Here is a 6964-nt window from a genome sequence, read left to right on the forward strand (position 1 = left end):
GTTATGTCAACCAAACTGTATAGAGTCGTTTCTTTTAGGCATTTCCATATACAGTTCAAAAATGGAAGAAGTCGGACAATAACCACGTCCACCTCCCATACAAAGGTTATGTTGAAAATCACTAAAAGTGCGTTAACCGACTAACATAAAACGTCAGAAACACTAAATTTTACGGAAGAAATGTCCGAAGGAAGCTGCAAGCTGGTATTGTATTTTTTCTGTTATAAAGAAATATTTTATTAACACGCGAAATTTGTTGTCATCCATTTTTTTCACAATAACAAATGCTTATTCACTCAAAAAGAAATAAGTTAGCTTAACAGTATATTTGCCATTTTGTAATGAGATTCCATTAATTTATATAATTCAGACAGGAGTATTGTTTTAATTTTACATGAAAGGCCTTGATGCCAAATCATATCAAACGCCTACATCAACCAATATTGTTGAACAATACACTCTGTGCTCGCATGTATAATTTCGTTAGTAATTCTAATTACTTGCTGTAGAGAGCCATGTTTTGTACGAAACCCGAACTGGTGCATTGGAATTGTATTATTTTCATTGAGGAAAGGAGTCATATTTAGAAGTAATACTTTTCAGATATTTAGGCAGAGTAGGAATCTTACYGGTCTGGAAGAAGACGCCTGTGTTAAATCTTTTCCGGGTTTGTCTGTCATAATGTTATGCTAGTTTTTGCATGTATTTGGATGTAATATGAAACTGCAATTCTCATTAAAATTAAAAAAAAAGAGAGCATTACCAGAGCAATATTAGGTAGCTCTCTTAGTATTTTAAGAGTAATTTTATCATATCCTGATGGCTTTTTTGAATTCATGTATTTTATAATGCACTATATAATTTTAAAACTTGAAGAAGACAAGAGCAAGTTGTTGAAAGTATTTGATAAAGTTGGCAGCTTTAAGCCGTGTTTTTCACAATAAGGAAAATTTGACTTTTACTCATTACTTAGAGCATAATTACCACTCACTTACGAGCCGGTGGCTTAATATGTTTTTACGCTTTATAGAAGGAGTTTTGCTTGTTGGTTGAATTTGTGCTCAATTTCTTAATATTATATAATTTTCAGTGGTGTATTCATCTGCACACTTAAGCTTCCCGCCCTCGTACACCCCAACACCACACAACACGCCACTCACAAAGCGATACTGGCACACTCACCACACTTGCAGACAGCACACTTCAACAGAAAGTAGCAGTATACACCCACACACACGCACCAATACACGCAGTACTCCAACCAACCATAAGTATCCACAGCCCAACGAACAAAAACCCTCGTCCTGGAAGCGGACGCCCCTTTTCGACCACGACTTGCGAATAATCAACATCAGCGGCCGTTTTTCGTTTCTTTTCGGCGCGCAGCTCAAGTCATTTCCACATATATCGATCTTCGGCGCGCAGCAGCTTAACCAATATTCCAGTGTCCTTTTTTTAGACTTTTTCTATATAAATACAATCTATATTGGTATCCAACTAATTCACATTCTTACATACACACACTGTCATGTCTCCACTGGTATCCGAGATTTATAGTCTTAGAATCCAATTTTTTTCATTTCCAAAGTATATTAAAACATTTTGTTATAAAAGCAAAAAAAGGATCCTTTCCGGAGTGGGTGCTAAAAGTAAGTGGTAAAATATCTACACACCTAGGTTAGCTGTTGTATTATTAACTTCGGTCACGCTTTGCTCAGACTTTATGTCCGAACTTATTTTGTAAGCAACTTTTATTTGGCTACTTATATGTATATATTTTTTTATATTTTAAGCAGAGTTACTGTGGAGTGATTTTAAGATAATCTCATATTGACAACACCAACATCCTTTCGATCACTGGGTCAGTAGGTCAGTTAACCAGGAGAAATTATGTCAAAGTTATTTGCCTTTTCGCAATGGCYTTCTTTTGGGGTTAATTAAACTGCTTTGTTTCTTTGCATTGTTAACATGACGTACTAGAAATCTATGTCATAGAGTACCAAAAAATGGCCTTCGAAATGGCTATTTTGGAATGAGGTGGGCAGTTATCAGCCCGTTTTAAATCCCTACCGCGATTGCTAAAGAGTATTATAGTCTTACTCACCTAACGGTTGTACAGGGTTTGTCCGGAAAGTAATTGGACTGATTTTCTTCCGCCACGACTGTACATCGGAGCGTGCGCGCACCGACTGGATTGGGTAGAGGGCGTTCTTAGCAAACGAACGAGCGGTAACCTGTATTTAAAAACTATGGGATTCAACGGAATGCAATATCACACAAGTTTTCATACACTACAGGGTCAATATCTGCCATATCCGCAGTTACAAAAATGCAAATGTTAACGTATATGTAAAAATTTTTAGATTCCGGAGATACTTTCGACAATTCTTATACAATCCAAAAATTTCATTCATAAATTAAACTCTTCGCCCAGAAAAATATCCCCATAAGCAATAAGGTCTGCAAACTACTACTTTTACGTAATATTGTATGATTTCATCGTTTCTCCGAAGATTAATTTGGCAAATTTTTATACTCATGCAACCAGTTGCTACAGATTATTATAGCTTTGTTTACCTAATGTTTGTACATATCACCTAAAACTAGTCGAGATAGATATAGGGTTATATATATAAATATAAAGGCTGAGGATGACGAGAAAAGTTGAAATCCGGTACAGAGAATCGCAGTAACAGTAGTGTGTGGAAGAGTTTTTGAAAAAGTTGGCTTGGCCCCGCCCTCYAACAAGTTTAATGTACATATCTTCTAAATCACTTAAGCTACAACAACCAAATTTGCTGAGTGCAAATCTTATAAGAACTTCTATAAACATTGTGGAAACGAATAAAATCGGAAGATAACACCGCTCACTCTCTATGTAACGGAACTGTTAAAAACTAATAAAATCACTATATTTCTAGAACTAAAAGTGACAAAGACATTAAATTTTACCACCGAAATAATATAAGAGAAGTTCATGGGAGCTGGCGTGAAAATTGTACGTGATCGTGGCACCGACCACTTTTTGGTGACATCCCATATCTCGGGACCCGACCACCCGATTCCGACAAAAGTTTGTAAGTAGCATTCTTTTTTATTACGTTGTGAAAATGAGCGAAATCGGACAATAGCCACGCCTATATCCCACGTAGCACTCTTTTAAATTCCAATTGATTCTTTTACTTTCCAGTACAAAAATCAAGAAGCAATTAATATAAAGGGATAAAACTTTGCACAAATAATGTCTTTAGTGAGACCAAAAATTGTTTAAATCCAACAAAAACATTTCAAGGCCCTAGGTACCAATTACATAGACCCTAATACTTATAGATGACTTGATCGAATATATGTGATATACACTGAAAAGCAAAACTGGAACAATAATTACATAAATGAACTTTTGCAAGCATATATGTATATATTTCTGTGAAAATGATTCTTTGCAAGATATAGATGAATGAAAGCAATCTAAAGACCTGACACACACGAGCCCTTCRTTAATTTTAAAGCCGACGACGACAGCACGAAAAGGCACTCTTTATACCGTTATATCTGAACTTGGGATCCGCAAAGCAAATAAGGCTGTGTAAGTTACCACGGAGTAACACCACAAGCTCCCTCAGGATCGGAAAGCACTTCTCCCAGCGGTTCAATACCAAATAAGATTTCAGACAAGGATACTCCCTATCAAGTGACTTCTTCTATATATTGCTGGAGAAATGCGAGCTGCCGAGCTAAATAAAGAAGGTATAATCCCCAGCATGAGTGTAGATCTACCGGTGAATCATTGGCCTCAAAATCCACGCCGTCAGTTCTGCTTTCTTGTTACTGTTGACAGTCGTAATTTGGCAGTCGTAGATAATTTCGTTTATCTTGGAACCAGCATTAGTACCAACAACAACGTCAGCTTCGCAATACAACGGTGAATAACTCCTAACAACAAGTGCTACTCCTTCTTCGACGAACAAACATGAAACTCTGTAAATCTTTCATCATTCACGTCTTTCTGTGTGGTACGGGGGCATGGACAATGACATCATGTAATGAGTCGGCCTTAGAAGTGTATCAGGAGTAAGTAGCCTGCTTTGAAGGATTTTGATTCAGTCCCGCCGGTGGAAAAAGAAACATTCCACTCCGTTGAAGAGATCAGGTGGAGAAAGACCTGAATGGACTTGGTCCAAGTTGATAGTTTCAGCTTTCCAARAGTTGTGATAAAAATATAGTGATTTTTGTTGGGTCATTAAAAGTGGATATGAAAGCAGCGGATACGATATACGATTGATGCCAGGTGTTTTCTTTTGGCATTTTGAAGGGAAAATTCCAATTCACAATATTTTATCTCACTGTGTATCTGAATTACCGGTAAGGAATAATTTGTGAGACCATATGCCAAATTTTAAGTGTTGATTAGGAGGAAATTTTCAAAATAAAAGTTTATTCTTTTCTTAGCCACCTTGGCCGCCCTTTTGAAATTTGCATAAGATGTTTTGTAGCGTTGATAAAATTTTTCCAGCATCCAATCTGTCGGTCACGAAAATCTTGGAACACCTTATTCCATCAGATGGGAGAGGTTTTGGAAACTTACGTTTTACTTTGGGGAATTCCTACGTTTGCTGCGGAATGTAGAGCTTTCGTAATAATAGTGGTTTCTGGGCTTATATTGCCCGTTGGTGAATTTTTCATATTGTTTATTATTTTTGCTTGAAATTTTTCTTACTTAATTTACCTAACAAGGGGCTTTCCAAAGTAAACAGGACTCTAAAAAAATAAAACAGGACAAATGGTTTTTCGGCAAAATACAATTTATTTTATTCAATCTATTTATCTATTTATATTTATCTCATTCTTCTTCAACACAGTTTTTTGYACATTCCAAAAGCATGTCGAACGAGTGTTTTACTTGTAGGTCAGTATGGCCGCCAGTATGCAGCTGCAAGCCTTTTGAATGGCCTGAATTAGTTCATCGGCAAATGGATTTTTGCGAAAGGGAAGAAGTCGCACGGTGCCATATCGGGTGAATACGAGGAGTGGTTAATGGTTAAAATGTAATTTTTGGTCAAATAATCGTCCTTCGAATGTTGGATTCTGAGCACTTTTTGGTCGTCAGTCAGTTTGTGTGGAACAAACCGTGCACACACCTTTCGCAAGAGCAAATGAAAGGTCAAAGTTCGTTGCTCATTGATTGTCATCTGTCCTCACGACCACTTTGAAAATRTTGAAACCACTCGTGCACTCTGCTACGGGATAGGCAATCATCGTCATGAAATTGTTTCATCAATTGTAACGTTTCATTAAAAGTTTTACCAATTTTAAAACAAAATTTACCGTGCGATTATGTACTGTGATACAGTATCAAGTCTCTAAATTTGTGATTTTAAGTTAGAGACAATTTTTGAGACTTGAGACGATTTTGCTATTCAGTAAGTGACAGTCACACGTCACGTCTATTAGACTCCATTATTCAGAGATGTTTTTATACTTRARTGAAAATAAATATATCGATAACATATATTAAATTTTCTAAAACATAGTCAAAAAACATAATTATCAATAAAAATATATGTTGACTTTGTTTCATAATATTAACGAGATTTATGTAAAATTGATTTATTTAAAACCTTTTCGTGTTTGAGTTGCTTACAAAATATAAAAAACGGCAATCGATTAATATCGATGATGATCTCTTTTCAGTATATTCAAAATGGCAGATAACAGTTCTTTTTGATTATTTGACCTGCTAACTACCAGGTCTCAAATTTTAGGCAATAATCAAACAAAGACTAGAGACTGATACAGAATCCCGCTATTAATGTTGGGTCTTTGTTCAAAGCTCATTTTTGCACCGATAACACAAACATACGACACTTAAAACGTAATAACTTTACTTCCAATCAATGAAATGTCATAATATTCTCACTGGACAGTCGATAAAGATATCAGATTCCAACGCACCAGCCGACATATAAATGGAAAAAGTCCTGTCTACTTTGGAACGCTCTTTGTATGTACTCGTATCACCTAAAACTAAGTCAGACAGAATAAAGTCACATACCTACATAAAAATTATCAGACTGACGAGATGAGTTGAGTGAATGCCGGTCTGTCCGTCCCTGCAAGCTTTAACTTTAGTGAAAATTAATATTTTTAAGGTTCCTCTACGAGAAAGTATGGTTTAGTCTGAGTTCATAGATGGAAGTAGGACCACTACCACGTGCAGAAATTACTAAAGGAATCCGTATAAAAAAACTAAGCACGAAATTAAGCTATAGATCTGTAGTTTGGGACAGAGGATCACAGTAGCATGGGGCACCTGTGGGCTGAACAGCGGCCGTGGCTCCACCCTCTAATATGCTTAATGTACATATCACCTAAAGCACCAAACTCACAATAGCATAATTCCCTTGATAAATTTTTATAAGAACTCCTATCGATTGTCCGAAAATTTATGAAATCGGATGATAGCCCCGCTCACTACCCATAGAACGCTACTGTTAAAAACTACTAAAGGAGCGTGTAACAAAGTGCACTCACATTTTTGTTTTTTCACTTTACCACAAAAAATTAAAGGAAAGGCGCAATAAAAATGAGATTATCCGTTCGTATGGATATGTTATTGGCGCAGTCCGGGACACCAAATATTGTTTTCTTTAAAAAACGAAGCAAAATTACGTATTGAATTTATGGGAAATTATTTAAAATTCGATGTGTATATTACAAGTAGAAATATGGCTGAGGATAAAACGGGCACCTGCAAACGTAGGACCGATCACTGTTAGTTTCTAAAAACGAACTGAGGGGGATCTGTTCGTCGGTCTTTCTATTCCCGTTTCTGCTGAAGCAGATGGTGTGATTGTGGTTGGTGTACTTGTGTGAAGGTGTCGGTGTGCGATGCTCTCATGAGTTGTGTAGAATGTAGATTGTAAGCGTAATATGGTCAGTGTTTTTTTTTTTTTTTTTTTTTTTT

General features: G+C 36.3%; 1 long non-coding RNA gene across 1 annotated transcript in view; it reads right to left on the reverse strand.

Moving 5' to 3' along the window:
• LOC108974295 overlaps window positions 1–6964 on the reverse strand; it is a 90642-nt gene that overhangs the window by 4548 nt on the left and 79130 nt on the right. The window lies entirely within an intron of this gene.

The sequence above is a fragment of the Bactrocera latifrons genome, unplaced genomic scaffold (assembly GCF_001853355.1).
Source record: "Bactrocera latifrons isolate USDA-ARS-PBARC rearing strain unplaced genomic scaffold, ASM185335v1 scaffold_545, whole genome shotgun sequence".
NCBI lineage: Eukaryota > Metazoa > Arthropoda > Insecta > Diptera > Tephritidae > Bactrocera > Bactrocera latifrons.